Genomic DNA, 19956 nt, shown 5'->3' with positions numbered 1-19956 from the left:
TATTATTATTTATTTATTTATTATGCCACTCGATTCCATGAAGGAACATAGGGCCGCAATCGCTTGCGGATTCATTAACAGGCTGGTTTTTTTAAGTGAGCCGATTGTTAGCCTACTGCACAACCCCCAACCAGGAGGAGAAACCTGAGCCGTCCCTAATTTTGCAGTGTAAGACTAGAGGGAAGGCAGCTAGTCACCACCACCCACCGCCAACTCTTGGGCTACTCTTGTACCAACGAATAGTGGGATTGACCATCACATTATAACGCCCCCACGGCTGAAAGGGCGAGCATGTTTAGCGCGACTGGGATGCGAACCCGCGACCCTCGGATTGCGAGTCGCACGCCTAACGCGCTCGGCCATGCCGGGCACAAAGAGCTTAGGGTGTCAGTGAATTTTTTGGAGGCGAATAGTATCATAGCAGATCTACTAGACATGTTGAATATAAGGGATAATTGTTAAAATTTAGCATAAGAACGTGCACCAGATGAAGAAGTTCATGCAAACTTATAAGAAGCTTGGGTGTTATATAATGTATAGTAGTTATTATTTTGGAATAGCTCATGTTACAACTGCGTAGTGCCATACAGATAATATGGCAGTTGGTGACGTAAGATAAAATAATGGAGGCGCTATAAACATCATTCCAAAATTGTAATACCAACTACTAAGGAGTTTTACAAGTAAAACATCTCTGATGCTATAGAGCGCCACGTTGAAACAACTGCGAAATCGATATTTAGTACTTAAGAATCCTGAGTATATCTAAATACTGGTTAAACGTCTAAATTTATCTGGTTTCCTTTTCGAGACCCGTAAAGCATCGAGACGCATACGTTCGTAGAGCGAAACCTTTCGTAGGGTGGTATCAGGCCTAGAATACTGCAAAATACAAGATTAGTAAACAATGTGAACGTTTCTAATTTCAACTTCTTACAAGATACGAACGACAATGCCACGATGTAGGTGAGAAATTGTATATTTAGTTTTTTTGTTAATAAGCCTAAAGCTGTACAGTATAGCTCAGAAGTATAATTTACTTAACTCCTCAATGAAAACAATTGCCCCATTAGTGTGCTGAGTACATTGATCGTAGTAGCCTTAGGCTTAAATTATTTTTTAATAATTGATGAAATAAAATGTTTTGAATACCCCACTCTTATGATTGCAAAAATTAAATAAACGAACAATAAGTTCGTTTTTTTATATGGTTTTTGGTACTTTTGTCAACGAAATTGACATGAACGAATATTTTGGTTGCACGACGATTCACGAAAATCTGTATTGATTATTCCCATGACTGTCGCATGTTAATATACAAATCCGTTAACTGCAAGTTACCAATTAGATAAAAACTGGCCCGGCATGGCCAGGTGGGTTAAGGCGTTCGACTCGTAATCTAAGGGTCGCGGGTTCGAATCCCCATCGCACCAAACATGCTCGCCCTTTCAGTCGTGGGGGCGTTATAATGTTACGGTCAATCCCACTATTCGTTGGTAAAAGAGTAGCCCAATAGTTGGCGGTGGGTGGTGATGACTAGCTGCCTTCCCTCTAGTCTTGCACTGCTAAATTAGGGACGGCTAGCGCAGATAGCCCTCGAGTAGCTTTGCGCGAAATTCAAAAACAAAACAAACTAATTTAAAACAAAAAATTATGGAACCAGTTCATTTCTTCAGGCAGCAGTTCTGATGCTGAAAAGTCAAGTGCGAATAAAAATACATCCTTATAGTATTAATTTACACAGAAAAGGAATGAAAATGTCAACATTGTTTTTATCGGGTTGTTCACGGTATCCAATCGTATAAAAATGTTTTCTGATTATGTTTAAGTATTGAGAAAAAGAGGATAAACAGAAGCAGTTTACACAGTAAAAATGTACAAAAAGACGAATTACTAGTGAGTTATTGGACAAGTTTTTCAGCAACAATAGCGTTTCATCTGGTATACAGGTTCGTAAATAGCAATACAGGTAAGATTTTGCAATAAATCATTAATTTACAAGTGAAATCATATATATATCGAGCACAACGATAGGTGAAACATTTGGAAAACTTATGAAATTACTTACTTGAAGTAAATAACTTGTATTTAGACGTTACTTGCCCATATAGTAATTGTCATGTCTAAGTATACGTAAATAGTCACAATAGCAGTTTTGTAAGCACACAAGTAAATAACTAGTGTATTAATATGTATATCTAATTGCACGTGCATAACCAGTATGGATAAACGAATAATAATTCTGTAGAGCAGTATTATTTGCAAGTAAACATAAGTGATTTGTATAACAATAGTGCATGTGCATGATTAATTATTTGCTCGTAATGTTAGTTTAGCACTAAAATTTTATTTTAACATGTAAATACCTAAAAAATATGAGAAAACTACTGTGTGTGATATGGACAATCCATAAAAAAGTCCTTCCCCTGAAAGGTAATAACAGTATTGAACAAAGAAAAAACAGTAGTTGTATAACAACAACTTGATATTTTACTTTAACAAGCTATGTTATGAAAGTAATTTAGGATGAAAAAGAACACGGTGCAAGGTTTTAGGTAAGATGTAATTACTCTATTTCAAACAATTGTAAAACGTACGAAAAAAATTATAATTTCATTTCATACACAAAAGATTACGACGTGCTATATAACTAGAAATGGAAAACTATTTTTCTAAGGTTTATTAATTTATTGTCCTCCGGTGGAACAACGGTAAAGTTACAGATTTACAACAGTAAAATCCTGGATTCGACTGGCTTTTTTCTTAAACATATATATATATATATATATATAAATGAATATATATATATTCATTTAGTTAATCAAAAGAAGAAAATAATCTATCCTTATTTCTGTCCTAATTTCCAGAGTTCACTCACCCAGAATTCAACGTGTGTATTATTTTTGTATCCGTTCGAACACACTCATAGTTCCGGGGAGAATCACGGCTTCGTTGTATATTAAATGGATATGAGTTTAGCACAGGAAGAGAGTAGAATAAACATATTTTAACGGATGAACTGGTTGATTTTCACATCCTGTTTTAACATTCATCTATATTTATTTATTCATTTGACTTCTTTAATCGTTATGTTATTTAGCTTATAAACACGCAGAAGTCTAGGCACATAAGGCTTTTACGTTGTAAACGATACTGACATACATGCACATATATATCTGATTTCCCGGACTTACGTCACTACCCTATATCAGTTTTCTAACACAAATTGTCGATCAGAGATAACTAAAATAAAATCCAAACTTGCATATATTCCCTAACTGTTTAGTGCATTTCCTATACAGTCAACATGTTGATGAAAATTATGAGTGATAACGTTCAACCATTAAAAACCATCGAACGCCTGTCTAAAATTACAGCCACAACTTATAAAATATGATAACATTTGTAAAATTATGTCATAACGATCACAGATTTATTAACCAAAACACCTTGTTGGTGAAACAAGTGATCTGATTAACTGACATGCTACAAATACGAAAGTATACGTTTCATAAAAAGTGTGAAATATGTTGATATTGGATAATTATTATCACAAAAAGTGTGAAATATGTTAAATGTGTTGATATTGGATATTATTATCACAAAAAGTGTGAAATGTGTTGATATTGGATATTATTATTACAAAAAAGTGTGAAATATGTTGATATTGGATATTATTATTACAAAAAAGTGTGAAATATGTTGATATTGAATAATTATCATCACAAAAAGTGTGAAATATGTTAAATGTGTTGATATTGGATAATTATTATCACAAAAAGTGTGAAATATGTTAAATGTGTTGATATTAGATATTATTATCACAAAAAAGTGTGAAATATGTTGATATTGGATATTGTTATCACAAAAAAAGTGTGAAATATGTTAAATGTGTTGATATTGGATAATTATCATCACAAAAAGTGTGAAATATGTTAAATGTGTTGATATTGGATATTATTATCACAAAAAGTGTGAAATATGTTAAATGTGTTGATATTGGATATTATTATCACAAAAAGTGTGAAATATGTTAAATGTGTTGATATTGGATATTATTATCACAAAAAGTGTGAAATGTGTTGATATTGGATATTATTATTACAAAAAAGTGTGAAATATGTTGATATTGGATATTATTATTACAAAAAAGTGTGAAATATGTTGATATTGGATAATTATCATCACAAAAGGTGTGAAATATGTTAAATGTGTTGATATTAGATATTATTATCACAAAAAGTGTGAAATATGTTAAATGTGTTGATATTAGATATTATTATCACAAAAAGTGTGAAATATGTTGATATTGGATATTGTTATCACAAAAAAAGTGTGAAATATGTTAAATGTGTTGATATTGGATATTATTATCAGCTCTGGGCTGCTATTTTGAGCTACTCTGCTTCTCTTCAGTGCAACTAAAACCAGAGTTAAAATATTATTTAATAGAGGTTTATATGAAACAAGCTGAGGTTTCTGTCCTTTGCCGGGTTATGAACATATAAAAAATGTTAGAGTGGACGCTTTGATAAATAATATAAAAAATCTATATGGCGACCATTTTCTTTTTCATTTCCATTCATAGAGAATGCTAGTGCATTCTCTGATATGTAAGACATTTGTATGTATGTTGTTTTATAGAAAATGTAATTAAGTTTTGTTTGTTGTTGTTGTTGTAAGAACGCGACGCTTTTTATGAAAATAGTTAGAACTTCAACTTTCGTCAAAAAAATAATAAACTGATTAACTTTCCCCTTGTTCTGAACTATCAGAATTTGGTTGAGATTGGCCCAGCGACCTTGTAATAGTTAGACAATTGATGGACAGACATATATATTTTTGTGCTTTATTTATATAAGCATGAGCAGATATACTTTGTAGTACTATTTAATATTTGCTATAAATAACGTTTAAAAATGAGTATGACAAATAAAAGATGATGAATAACCAACTCATTAGTTGCATACTTTATTTCTTTTTAATGTTTTCAAACACAGTTTACTCATTTTTTTCAGAATGTGTTTATGTAGTTCTACTAGAAAGCTGATATCACTTAAGATTAAACATTTTAGTTATATGAAAAAAAATATTTATCACAAACCCACACAAGACAAAACAACTCCTAACAATATAAACTGTGCCCTTCAAAAACTGTAAGCCCGACATGACCAGGTGGTTAAGACATACGACTCGTAATCCGAGGGTCATGGGTTCGAATCCCTGTCACACCAAACATGCTCGCCCTTTCAGTCGTGGGGTGGTTATAATGTGACGGTCAATCTCACTATTCTTTGGTAAAAGAGTAGCCCAACAGTTGGCGGTGGGTGGTGATGACTAGTTGCCTTCCCTCCAGTCTTACACTGCTAAGTTAGGGACGGCTAGCGCAGATAGCCCTCTTGTAGCTTTACGTGAAATAAAAAAAACCAAATGAATAAAAAACGTTAACAATTACGTGGCAGTGTTTGTGCATGCTTTCAGTAAACGTCTAGTCGATAATCTAACAGACGATGTCATTCTCACATCGTAGTATCTCTCATTTCGTGAAACGTCACGATGTCATTCTCACATAGTAGTATGTCTCATTTCATGAAACGTTACGATGTCATTCTCACATAGTAGTATCTCTCATTTTGTGAAACGCCACGTGATTAAAAGGCGGGTCAAAGAACAATGTCTAAAATCTCACCTCTCCTGCACAGTCATCATACGACCATTTAAAGACAACACGTGGAGACGAGTCTTACCATTGAAGCTGGTGGTGCTAAGATTGAGTGTTGGTTGTGTTCAACCATGTTAGTAGTGTGACTGTACTCCAAAGTCTGGTATGACGATTTGTGAAGTTAAGATAAACTCCGAGCTTATACCCGTAGAGAGCAAGTTCAAGACACTCTAAACCACGTAATCTTCATCCCAGGTTCGACCGTTTAGTTTTAACATTGGGTCAACGGAGTCTACAATTGGAATACAACCTTATTGTGTCTATGCTATAGATAGTTTAAATCGATACGGGATTACAGGGCCAACATATTCCTGAAAAAAAGGTAAAGTAACTATCGCGATTCCCTATCCCGTCGATTAAAAACGGATTAACAACACAGCACCTTGACAAGTTATGTTAAACCACAGCTGTATCTGTTCCCTGGTATCGAGTTCCTGCAAATTAATGAGTTTTCTTCAGATGAATATTGGCAATTGTGACGTAAAATGTTGCTTCAAAGCAATTTCTGGGCGAAGATTTCTTTGTCATATTCCCTCCTCTCGCGTAGTTTGACGATTTGGCCTCATTAGTTACTACAGAAGATTTCCCATTTCGTTTACAATCTGTTACTGAATCTCTTTCAGGAAACGTAGCAAATAACTTAATGCTGCAACACTTATACGGAAAGTTTTTCGTCAAAGATGTCTTAATCCAGGATCATCACACAACAGGATAACTTCCACATGTTCTTACAAGTCTAACGGTGTCCTAATCAAGTATTATATAACAAAAGTAAAAGATAAAGTTGTCGAAACACAAACATAACTCAGTAAAGTAATAGTAAAAGTGGGTCCTGGAAATATTAGGTTGTCCAGAAATAAGTGTCAGAATTTTCACGGTGACATTTAGAAGCTGAATATTGAGTAACTTATCGTATGTTGGTTGGTTTAATCCAACGTTTATCGCTTACAAGATGTCTTAATTGTCTTCTGTTTCAACTCTATTTAGAATAAGTTCCGCAACCCCAAGGCAGCACTTTCGTCTGATTTTCCTCTATTACTTCAAACCTGGACGAAAAGCTACCGAAGCTATACGGAATATCAACCAGGCATTTGGCTATGGATCTATTACTGAACGTACAGTTCAGCATTGGTTCCAAAGGTTTCGACATGTAGATTAAAGTCTTGAAGACTACGAAGGTTGTGGAAGGAAGCTATCCTTAGGTGAAAACACATTAAGGGAAGCAGTTGAGATAGACCCTGGCACAACAGTACTTGAGCTTGCAGAAAAGTTAGGCACAAACAAATCAAGCAGGGGTGTAGGTTTTTTACACCCGATGGGGAGATGATTCTTGCAACCACTTATGTGGACTGTTCAATTTGCAAATTGGTAATCTCCGATTACGTGAACCTGAAAGCTGTAAACATGCAGTCACAGAGTGATCTTGTTGCCACGATACTCCAAGGTTTCCATGTAGGTTTGTATAAGTGAGGTATTGTGAACAGTTTTCAAAATGTTAATAGAATAAACTGTGCACACTGCACAGTATAAGAGATGGCCATTATGCTTGGAAAGGTTACTAATAACTTTCATTGCATGAATTACGTTTTCAAATATTAATAAAATTAGTAATTACCTTTGATAAGTTTATATCTATTGAAAACCTGTTCATGTTGTTTGATAAAAATAATTAAAATGTCTTTGCGAACTCTTGAAAATTACACATCAATACAATTTAGCACATAATTATTCATAATTTTCATTGAAGTAAGATTCATTTAGTCCTCTAGTCTACATGTTCCCAAACATAGACCTCCTTTACGATGATTTGTTTATGAATTCTTTCATAAGCTCTTCTATATTTATCTTGTCGACCTCATCTTTGTGAGTGTAACAAACTGTCACATGGTTGACCTTAACCACGTCTTCAACCGTCTTAATGCAGAAAAGCTGCGTTCACATTCGCAGCTGGATACTGGACATACAAACAAAATTTTCATGAGAAGAAACACTTCACTAAACATCTGCTGGCTTGTTTCATGCATTTTACAGTAAGCATCCTTCGCACCTTTCAGAGACACTGCTTTTGTTGTTCCTTTGAACATAGGCAACTGAAACTCGAGCTGTTGTGCAGAGATTTCTGGATAGAAATTTATAATCGAGTTGTCAATCTTGCCAGATGTGATCATGTTCTCAAGTGCCAGATATTGCCTCAAGTCATTGTTGTCTGCATTAAATCTAGTGGTCAGATGTTCTATGACTGTGTCCACAAATTCAAAATATTGGCTTCTGTAGTAATCTCTAGCTGTTACAGAATGGTGTGCTGAGCCATCACCTGTGATCCTTCTGGGGGGGGGGGGGGGGGGGGAGGTCTGCGAATGCGTGGTAGTTCAATAGGCACCAGATCTAGGGAAGCTACTTTTTTCTCAGCTTCATCAAATATCTTGTTGTAATTTTCCTCTGTTCGCAATACCCGCAATTGCTCAACTGTCATTGCAGATGCTTCAATCATGCCAGATACTGTCGCTGATTTTGCTTGGAATGCACAGTTTAGTTCCTCTAATGCAACTAATGGATGCTGAGCCATCAACGGTCCTAAAACTGTCTTTCCTTTGTCAAATCTGTTCAGCAGACCTCGTGCTTTCACTGCTACATCTGATTTTTTCATTTGCTAATTCAGACAAAGAATCAACAATGTCACTGTAGTGATCATTAGCACATGCAATTGCACATAGGCGGCACAACTAGCGTGTTGGACACAGTGGGCGAATGTATTTAACTGGGCAATTGTGGCTATCTGACGTACAATATTTTCAAAGATTGTCTTGTATTTGCCTGACTTCTGAAGCAAGACATCAAGTTCATATACCCACTGGATAGAATCTCGAACACATTTACAAGCTTCAACTGCATGTTGCATTATTAAATTAGCCTTGTGTGCTCCGCAGTGAAAAAAACAAAGCTGACGGTTGCTTCTCTTTTATTTTTGCCAGGCATCCACTGTACGCACCACTCATGTTATCGGCTCCATCATAAGTTTGTGCTCTTAATCCTGACAGTGGTAAATTGAGTCTAGTCAGTACATCAAGTATAGTCGAGGATATTGTTTCACCAGTTGTATTGGAAACACTGTACAAACCAAGAAATGTCTCATGGACGTCAAGGTTCTCATCTACATATCATACACATATTGCTTTCTGTTCGGCACCTGTAACATCTTGAGTGCCATCAACCATTAATGCAAAGATTTTACTTTTCTGCACTTCGTGTGCTATGTTCCTCAGTATTTAATGGCTGAACATCTCCATTATTTCATTTTGAGCCTGGGGTGATATTAATGTGGTTTTCTTTGACAAGTAGGCTCTCAAATCAGGATCTTCCTCTTGCAGGAGCTTTATTAACTGCAGGAAGTTCCCCTACGTATCAGAATGTCCACGTAATGCTAAACCTTGACGCAGTAAGAAACGTAAACTTCTGAATATTTTGGCTAGACGTCTTTTACATTCTTCCTGCTGCTTCTTTTTCCATCATGTAGCTGGTTAGTCACTGGAGTTACATCAAGTGTACCTTCTGGAGATATAGCAAATCTGTGCTGAGAGGAGGATTGGTGTTCGTTGTATTTCTGTTTTGCCTTTTTCCAGTTGCAAAAACCGGTGGTTATGAAGGTATACTCCACTGGCCTCTCCAATTTCCCTGTAAAAAGGCCTCTATTTTCCGCCGTGGCACAATGAAAGCATATGACTTTTTTAGTCTGATTGCCGAAGTGCAGCCATGGGAACTCATCAAACCACTTGACCTGGAAGTTGATATTTTGAGATTTTGCTTTCTGTCGTGATATTAGTTGTGTGTCTGGATGATATGGCTTTCCACACTGCATTTGTGGAGTGTCAGATTTTTCATCACTGCACAAACTTGTTTCACAACTATTTTCAGACTCGTCCTCTGATGAACATGGTATTTCCTCTGTATGACAAGTTTCTGTTCCTTTGCTTGAGGTTGTTTGATTATCTGCATCTGCATTATCACTTGTAGTACTAGTAACTGGCTTGCAGAACTGTCTAATATCGGAAAGTTTCAGACGCTTGCTTGTCATAATTGGAATTTGTTTCCCAGATGACTCAACAGGCTAAAATACAGTCTTTATTGAAAAACTTTAACGTACAACGAACGAAGATAGAAAAGAATGGAAGTAGGACTAAACTGTACAATGTATTTAAGTCGAACGCCCGAACTTCACAGTGACTACCGAGCCGACTGACCGCCTGGGCATCGCTGGGACAATAATGTGTGCTAGTTACAACACAAATAATTGCAAGTTTCTCAAAAAACACTTAAATAATCACAAATATATTATATTCATGTTAAAACTCATCAAAAGGCAAACACGTTGTGATATAATGTCTATAAGCACGTGTATTAAATAAAAACACAAACAAAAACTAGCAATACAATTCGAGTAGAGGCTTTAGGCCGTTGAAATCGCTTCTTTTGTGCTCTAATTACACAAGAAAATACAATATTTTTACTATCTATGATAACAGAATATATTGTTGTTTTTTTTTTTAACATAAAGAACCAGCACTTTATTAGAAGGCGGTGATAATCTGAAATTTCATGGATTAATGAGGGCCACAAACACAGGTCTAATGAGCCCTGTTGTAAAATCGAGGCTTAGACTAAAGGGAGTGGAGGGGGGTGATGTAGGGCGCGCCTGGATCCTGCGGCCCGAATCTGTCATTAACTGTACACTAAACGTACACTATGGTCAGCGAATTCGGCAGCTAAGAAGAGTAAGGCGTTCGACAATAAAACCGGCTAGACATGCATAAGAACAAATGGCGAAGGAAAACCGCACAATATACGCATAAGATTGATGCAGCTACAAGCTACAAATGGCCTGCCAGATTTAGATCACAGGAGTTTACGCTTAGGAGTAATATTTTCGAATTTCATGCTCTGTTCAATCAGTTGTGATGAAAATTTTACTTAAGCTTACACTACGTACAAGACGTAGGTAGATTCTGTGATAGTGCTTGCAAGCCTTGCATGTATACTTAGGCATACTGACTGATACTTAGAAACTATCGCTTAGATCGAAAAGCTGAGAAGCACGCCTATATTAAAGATGTACATTTCGGCTACTGAAAAAGCCTACATCTAGGCCAAATTATGTAATTCGATTGGTAAGAACACGAGAATCATAAGAACAAACACAGAATTTGTAGGCCTGTGATGCAATAAAACAATTCAACAACCAAACTGTAGCGGGGGGGGATGATTATATGCACCATACCCCCATATAAAATGAAGGGGGGATGTTTTACTCACTGGTTTACACTCTTCCAAATTTCCAGTTAAGAAACGAAATTTATTTCTGGACAAACTAATATCATGATGGTGCCTTTTGTAGGATTCTTTATCTAAATAAGAATTTATTTATTTACAGCAGAGTACATGTCACGTCTGAGAACAAAACGTGATCAAAGACATGTTTCTTGTTACTACTGCGCAATATGGACTTCTGTAGTTTGGTTTTGTTTTTTTTTGGAATTTCGCACAAAGCTACTCGAGGGCTATCTGTGCTAGCCGTCCCTAATTTAGCAGTGTAAGACTAGAGGGAAGGCAGCTAGTCATCACCACCCACCGCCAACTCTTGGGCTACTCTTTTACCAACGAATAGTGGGATTAACCGTCACATTATAACACCCCCACGGCTGGGAGGGCGAGCATGTTTGGCGCGAACCCGCGACCCTCAGATTACGAAGCGCACGCCTTAAAGCGCTAGGCCATGCCAGGCCCTGGACTTCTGTAAATGAGCCAACTAGATGATATATGTAGTAAATATAGTGAAACCAAGTTTTAAAAAATATAGTGCAAAGATCAGGACAAGCTAAACTATTTACTCTATGTTTATATAACGCACTAAAAGAAGGATCATAAAATTGCACAATAACAAACACATCTGCTTACAAAGAATCATTCATGCATAGTGTTATTCATTTACATCGTGTGTTTGTTTGTTCGCTAAGTCATCTCACAGTTTTGAAGTCATAAGAAACCAAACTTGACATACGGATTCAGGGTAGCCATGGAGTGTTACCTTTTTCACATGAAGTAGGCGCATCACCAAGGAAAGCTGGAACGCGCCTGGAAGGCCATTCTGATTTAAATGTTATCTAGGAGTAAATTTTCAGGATATCTGAAGTCGAATATGGAATCACATTCTTTTGTTCTTAGCTCCCCTCGGGATCCTGGAGGCAACATGTATGAACGTGTGTTTACCTCTTCTCACAAGCTAGCGGGACAAAACTTGGCACACATATTCATCTATATCGGGTGGGTATTCCTGATAATTTTTTTTTTTTATGATATGGATCTCTCTTGTTATAGCTATTGAAGCAATTGAAGATAATGAAGAAGCATGGTCAGTAAACTGGGCTCTCTTTGAATTATGAGGGAGGGTCTTTGAACCCCGCAGTGGAGCTCGGATATTTTATGTTTGTAATGATAATAATAAATTGAGGTCTTCCACTTCAGTTCATAATAGAATTTTTTTAATTGTATACGAATTGAAAATTATGACATATACTATGTATCTATCCGCCTTTTGGTTTTCGTGTATACACACACACACACATATATATATATAAATGCAAGGAGAAATTAGTATACCAACACATGTTAACATGAAGTTAACTTTTATTTCCGCGTCTGTTCGAGATGAAGACAGAAGTATATACATGTTTTAAGACAAAAATAAGAGCAATTTATTATAATGAATTTATCGAATAAATAGGAATTACATCGAAATCCAGAATTTTAAATATACCACACTTTTATGTTAGACCACTGTCCTAGTGCAGTATCCCACAATCCTTAGAATACATTTATCAACAATTTTCCAAAATAAACATATTTATAAAGAATAGAACTACATGTTACAATTTGGTGGTAAACGTGTTATCGAAACTAGTCGCTGAAATACCTAATAAAGATTTTACGTTTCATAGTGCCAGAAACGTTATTTTTTCTTTACATTGATATACCAACACAATGTGAATGAAAAGTAATCCATATTATTTTAGAAGATTAAAATAAAAGACATGTAAATCATTACATTTTTACCATAGGTACTATACTGCGGCTTTTTCATTTGTATATTACCGACAATTACTGGTAAAATATTTTCTTAAGTACATATTTACGTGATAATTTCTTTAGATTTTTATTGAAGAAACTCATGCTTAAATACAATTATACTCGTAGAAAATTACACGAGACGATTTCATTTGTCTCTTGTTATTTTATTCTTTGAAATGAACATCTTAGTTTTATGTTCACAGGGTTTTATAATTTTAATAAACACCTTTTTTGTGTTCACTTACCATATCAAGGTTGCTGTGTAACAAAGTTACAGAACAAAACATATTCAGAGAAAAATAAGAGCAATTCATTAGAGCGAGTTTATCAAGTAAATAAAAATTACCTTTGTTTTGTTTTTTAAATTTCGCGCAAAGCTTCGAAAGGGTTATCTGCGCTAGCCGTTCCTAATTCAGTAGAGTAAAGCAACTGGTCATCACCACCCACCGCCAACTCCTTTATCAATGAATAGTGGGATTGACTGTCACAATATAATGCCCCCACAGCTGAAAGAGTACGCATGTGTGGTGTGACGGGGATTCGAACCCATGACCCTCAGATTACTAGGCAAGCATCATAACTACCGAGCCAATAATTACTTTAAATATAATGATCTTTAGAATTTCATAATTCTTTATATTTAGATTCCGAGAGATAATTTTGTTTTATAAAAGGTTAGTTATTTAGAAATTGTACTTTTATTATAAATTCATGGCGTGCTTGTTAAAGAATTAGGAAATAAACTTTCAAAGTAGAAAAAAATAATGTATAAGATACATACTTCAGTATAGGTAATTTTGCAGTTGTGATGCCATTTTTGTTACGAAAGATTGAAACCAGACATGTTGGGGCTCAATTTTTTCTGAAAAAAAAAGAGTCTAACCGATTAAAACTATCTTTCATAAACGAAATATTTCACATTTTATTCCAACAGTTTTGTTATGACTTAACGTCCGAAAAGAAAACCTATTAACATGAACAATTGGTTACTTTGTACTATTGATATAAATCACCGTCCTTAGATGACTGTTGTATATTTGTTTTAATGTGATGTGATAACTAAATACTGATGTAAAATATCTTGTAGAATTCAACAGTTTTTTGATATCGTTTTGGTTTGAAGTTCGCGCAAAGCTACACGAGGGCTATCTGCGCTAGCCGTCCCTGATTTAGCAGTGCATGACTAATTTGAAGGCACCTAGTCATCGCCACCTTCCGCCAACTCTTGGGCTACTTTTTTTATCAACGAATAGTGGGATTGATCGTCACATTATAACACCCCTCGACTGAAAGGGCGAGAATGCTTGGTGCGATGTGGATTCAAACCCGAGACCCTCGGATTACGAATCGAGTGCTTTAACCACCTGGCCATGCCGAACCTTTTCGATGTGGACCCAAGTTTGATTTTAACACCGGTTTTGAAGATTCTTATTAATTAATTAAAAAAGGAAACAACTAACCAGTCACTTATTTTGTTATTACGTAAGATATTAACTTTGAAATTTTGTCAACATATTGTTTCATTATTTTAAAATAAAAAGATGTTTCTCATGAAAGTAAGCGTTTATAAACTAAATTAGTAAGCAGAAATACGAGATTCTGAATAAAAATATTTCGTTGTTTTTCCAGTTAAAAACACACAGTTACTAGATTAAAAGAAAACAAACTATGAATATTGTAGATATTACGAAAACGAAGATTTTACGTTGACGTTAAATACTAATAATAATCTAGCCATTTTATTTTACACTGATTGCCTTTGTTAGATGTACGAGGTCTGTTAAAACAATACGCGGACTGACGTCATAAAACAAAATGTACTTTATTTAGAAGTTACAGGCCTGGGACCCCTTCAAAGTACTCTCCTCCCCAACGCAAACACTTATCCCAACGGTGATTCCACTTGTTGAAACAGTCCTGGAACGCTTATTTTGTAATGTCCTCCAGCTCCTTCGTCGCATTTGCCTTAATCTCGGGAATCGTCTCAAATCTTCTTTCTTTCAAGGGTCTTTTGAGTTTGGGGAACAAGAAAAAATCGCAAGGAGCAAGGTCAGGTGAGTAGGGGGTGAGGAAGAACAGTGATCGAGTGTTTGGCCAAAAACTCACGAGTTCTGAGGGCTGAATTTCGCAGCAACGCGGTGAATCTTCAATTTTTCGGTCAAAATCTCGTAACAAGATCCAACTGATATCCCACACTCTTCAGCAAGCTCCCTGACAGTCAGACGTCGATTTGCCCGCACCAGGGTGTTGATTTTGTCGACGTGTGGGTCGTCAGTTGACGTGGAAGGACGTCCAGGACGCTCATCATCTTCAATGAACTGTCGACCATCCTTAAAACGTTCATGCCATTTGAAACATGCCGTACGCTTCATAGCAATATCACCGTAAGCCGTGTTAAGCATAGCAAAAGTTTCAGTCGCAGATTTTCCAAGTTTAACACAAAATTTCACAGCAAGTCGTTGCTCATTCAGGTCATTCATTCTGAAATCCGCCAAACGAAAAAAATCGCACTTCACTTAAAACCGCGTAGCTAATACACAAATGAAAATATCTGCAATCGGGAAATGGCGTCGTAATCAGCTGATCTGTGCGAACCGAGCGACATCAAGCGGATTCCCCTGGAACCAACTGGAGCCGCGCAATTCAAACAGTCCGCGTATTTTTTGAACAGCCCTCGTATTAAGCTGCAAATGAAAGCTTGTGTGTGTGTGTGTTCGTCTTACAGCAAAACCATATCGGGTTATCTGCTGTCTCTACCGAAGGGAATTGAACCACTGATTTTAACGTTGTAATTCTGGACACTTATCGCTGTCTCAGCAGAGAACAAAACATGCCGTTGGGCCACTGGAAGAGGAAAAGAAGCTTGGGAGAAAGATTGTTTGTTTGTTTTCTCATAACAAAGCCACATCGGACTATCTGCTGAGTTCACTGATGGAATCGAACCTCTGAATTTAGCGTTGTAAATCCGTAGACTTACTGCTGTACGAGCGGGGAACTGGAAAAAGAAGGTAGTTCAATTTGTTTTCTACAAGCAAAGATGCTTAATGATGAAGAACTGTAGCCTCAGAAAATATTTAGACTTTAAGAAAATCACTCAAGAACCTAGATTAATACCAGTGATAAAATCTAGTTAAATATTGTTTTTACTTATTGTGGACTCTTCTTTACTGAAACTTCTTTTAAAAGTAAAGTTTACTGTACAAGATGTATTATACTAAGTATAATTTTGTTTAAAGTATTGTACTCTTTAATAATACGCACGACGATTTTTACATTACAATTTTCATACGAATTCGTATTTGCTTTCCATCGAAGCTTACGACCGTGCTGCCACATGTGAAATGACAACGCAATTACGTTCATGAAAGTGCTCGACTCTTCTCATTACGATCAAAACCTTTGCGACCCATTTTGATTAATAACAAAAATATAGTTTAAATAATAAAAATATCAAAATCATCACATTTTCTTCTATTTTTAGGTGTAAAATTTTAATGTTTCGCCAGTTTCTAACATATATCTGACCAATATTATTTTAACAGTGCTTCTACGAACCTTGGCACCTTGGATTTCGTCTGTATGACAGACTTTAACATACAACATCAGTCCCGAAAGAGTTAAAACTATTTTGAACGTTTTCATGTTCAACTAAACTCTCACACAAAGTTTTACGAAAACAAATTTGCAGATTTAGTAACATTATCGCAAGTTCTTGACTCCCACAGCACACGTGTGGTGTTAACTTATCCGCTCGGCCTCTTGGCTAACTGAGATAAAATTTGTTGTGTTTTTGGTTATTTCTTCCCGTTCCTTGATTTCAAACTAGATACTAATGCCTTGACTTTGGTGTCAGTGGAATAATTGTCATCACCTTGATAAATGATACTGTATCGATTTCAGTGCAGCTCGCTTACAGTAATGTTGGACAGATCATACTGTAGGTTCTAGTTGAAACCCAGACTTCAATCGACGAGTGTCAAAAGCTTGTTCTTCAACTTTCAATCTCTCTTTCACTTCTTTGAATGCCATCGAATAACATAGTAGTGCAAGTATAACTTTTCTATGAATAAATTTCTCTTGAAGAGCTTGTTGCACATCGTTGGCAGATGAGAATAGTTTTGTTCATCAAATTTCTTATAAATGTCGCTTCCATGCATCTCAGGACGGTTGGTATGGGTAATAACACTTTTACTAATGAAGCAGAGAACAACGTTTCGACCTACTTAGGTCATCTTCAGGTTTTGGTAAAAGTGATAGCGAACAATGAAACGGTCCGCAATGACACGTGAGAACTGTTACAATTCTGAATTTTTAAACTTTAAATGCTATTTTCTACAAAACTCTTACGTTCAAATATTTCTTATTAATCATGTGCTAATTTACGTATACTAATTTGAAGGTACGTACATTTTAGCCTAGCATGGCCAGGTGGTTAAGGCTTTGTTTTGTTTTTTTGTTTTTTTTTTTGAATTTCGCGCAAAGCTACACGAGGGCTATCTGCGCTAGCCGTCCCTAATTTATTAATGTAAGACTAGAGGGAAGGCAGCTAATCATCATCACCCACCGCCAACTATTGGGCTACTTTTTTAAATCAACGAATAGTGGAATTGACCGTCATATTATAACGCCCCCACGGCTGAAAGGACGAGCATGTTTGGTGGGACGGGGATTAGAATCCGCGACCCTTAGATTACGAGTCGAGTGCCTTAACCTTAACCACAGGCCCGGCATGGTAGGAGTGTAATAATGTTACAATCAATCCCACTATTCGTTGGTAAAGGAGTATTTCAAGACTTGGCGGCGAGTGGTGATGACTAGCTGCCTTCCCTCTAGTCTTACACTGCTAAATTAGGGACGGCTAGCGCGGATAGCCCTCGTGTAGCTTTGCGCGAAATTAAAAAAAACAAACAAACGTACATTTTATTTTAAATCAATTTTTCTTCCTTTTGCCTTCTAGCCAAGTTAAGAATGTCATTTATTTTTAATTTCCCGAAAATAGCCACGAAGAAGAATAAAAAAACAAACAAATACTACGCGAAAGTATCTTCTTATTGTGTGGAATAAGACCTGGAATGGACCTCAGTAATATGTTGATAATTTACACTGTGAGAATTCATTCAATCAAGAAATATCACATCATTCTATAAAAATACTGGCAGTCATAACATAGCAATAACAGTAGCAGAGTTAAAACAGATACGACTTCAAGAACTGAAATACTTCATAAGGAGTGTAGGAATCAAATTATTGACTGAAATTGACCCACCAGATTTCGACAAAATCCCATATTTGAGTAGAATCTGTATGAAAAACTGAATACGTTACGTTAAACTCGTACTGTGCTGTTAATAATAAACTCAGTAAATATGTCTCAGAAATATGTATCTGAGGTTACATTGTTCAGGTGACAGACAACGATCATGTAAGCATCTTGCTGAAAATACAAATTACTATTCTACGTTATACGAGAACAGCAGGATAAAGATTTGAGGAAAGACAAGTGTATATTTCAAAATTACGTATTTACTCACGACCATGGTTTCGCCAGTAAAGGTGTCATCAGGTATAGACCTGACTTGGTGTTCTTCAGTTCTGTCCTCATGGAATTTCACTAAGTACCGACGGTTTGAAGTTACAAAATACACATCAGCAGAAAGTAGTCTCAATGGATATGAAGCTTCTCTAAAACTGCTGTTCCAAAAATGTAACCAAGCCAAAGTTTTGAAATCGGCATCATAACATAAAGAGCAAAATGAGCAACAAAGCTGAAAACGTTTACTTTTAAAATATAAAATAAAGTTCAATCATTTAATAATGATCAACGACAACTTGTTCAATGGCCGACAGGAATTTATTTTAAATATTCAACATACAATAAAAGTGTCAGTTGAATATGGGTATGTTTTCATATAGCGAAGCCACATCGGGCCATCTGCTGAATTCACCGAGGGGAATCGAACCCTTGATTTTAGCGTTGTAAATCCGTAGACTTACCGCTGTACTATTGAGGGACGTTTTAGATAATCAGTACATGTCCGTTTCACACAAAATAGCAATTGGCTGTTAATAAGTAAAGGAGAAGTCCAATAATTTACACCAGTCCCTGAGAAACTTGACATATCAGAAGGCGATTTATCTGTGCTAGCACTACAATGATCACAAGCTTTCAGATGTGATAGAACAGTCTTGGCGATAAAGATGCTCATGGAACACTCACAACCAGACATAGCCTGCATCAAATCCTCAAACATTTCTGGAGCTGTAGAGCATAATTATCTAAAACCCGATATAATAAAAAAGCACTAAAAAAACTTGGTTGAATTCTGGGGTGTAATAACTGACATTTGAAACACAAATTGTATAGAAGCATGAAAACAAGGTGTAGTGTATGAACCCTCCCTTTAAGAGGGTTCACATACAAACTGTTAGTGGATCGCACATCTTAATATTTTTATTTTGTAGTTTCTGTAACAATGTTTTATACTATTAACAAAATCTCCCACTGTAATACTTTCGAATTTGAGCAAACCTACCTAAGGCTTTCTGCGTTAGCAGACCTAATTTTGGAGTAACAGATCAAAGGAAGACTGACACCAACGATATATTTTCATATCATAATAGTTCAAATAGTAATATCTGACTGTCACTCTTATAAGATACTTATGGCCAAAAAGGGCGGAGCACGTTTTATAGTGGTAACGGAACACGAATTGTGGAACCTCACCTCACGTAAATCTCGCTAATTACGAAGATACAGTTACCTTGTTCGTTCTTTAACACTTTCATAAAAGAATACGAAAAAAATACAAGTTATTAATTTACACTAAATTTGTTTAAAAAAATTGGATCACATATCGTTGTCATTGCTATAGTCTATGCGATCATCGTATGATTATTCCATAAATTTGTTGATGCTTCGATATAGATGGCAAGACAACATTGTAATAAAATTCTGGTAATAGAAGTTTAAGAAATGACACTGTTGGTTAAGCACGAATACTGCTTTCTTACCACTACTGATTCGAAACCTGATGTTTAGCGTTTTAATCAGACTTGACACTGAGGACAGCTTAAGGTAGATTTACACACAGACACTAAGATGGCGTTTGAATAAT

At 36.0% G+C, this 19956-nt stretch overlaps 1 long non-coding RNA gene across 6 annotated transcripts; it reads left to right on the top strand.

The window, feature by feature from the left end:
• Positions 1-258: 258 nt before the first annotated feature.
• On the top strand, positions 259-16605 carry LOC143237500 (uncharacterized). Of its 6 annotated transcripts, XR_013020109.1 has the most exons (3): positions 271-966; positions 1830-1969; positions 2868-4952. It is a non-coding gene; the product is annotated as an uncharacterized LOC143237500 (long non-coding RNA). The 6 variants fall into 6 exon arrangements; XR_013020113.1 differs by lacking the exons at positions 1830-1969; positions 2868-4952 and adding an exon at positions 14672-16605 and having other exon boundaries at positions 259-966; XR_013020110.1 differs by lacking the exons at positions 1830-1969; positions 2868-4952 and adding an exon at positions 13965-14346 and having other exon boundaries at positions 259-966.
• The last annotated feature ends 3351 nt before the right edge of the window (positions 16606-19956 follow it).

The sequence above is a fragment of the Tachypleus tridentatus genome, chromosome 13 (genome assembly GCF_004210375.1).
Source record: "Tachypleus tridentatus isolate NWPU-2018 chromosome 13, ASM421037v1, whole genome shotgun sequence".
NCBI classification, from domain to species: Eukaryota; Metazoa; Arthropoda; class Merostomata; order Xiphosura; family Limulidae; genus Tachypleus; species Tachypleus tridentatus.
The sequence above is the reverse complement of the archived record's forward strand: the minus strand, read 5'-3'. Positions and strand labels throughout refer to the sequence as shown.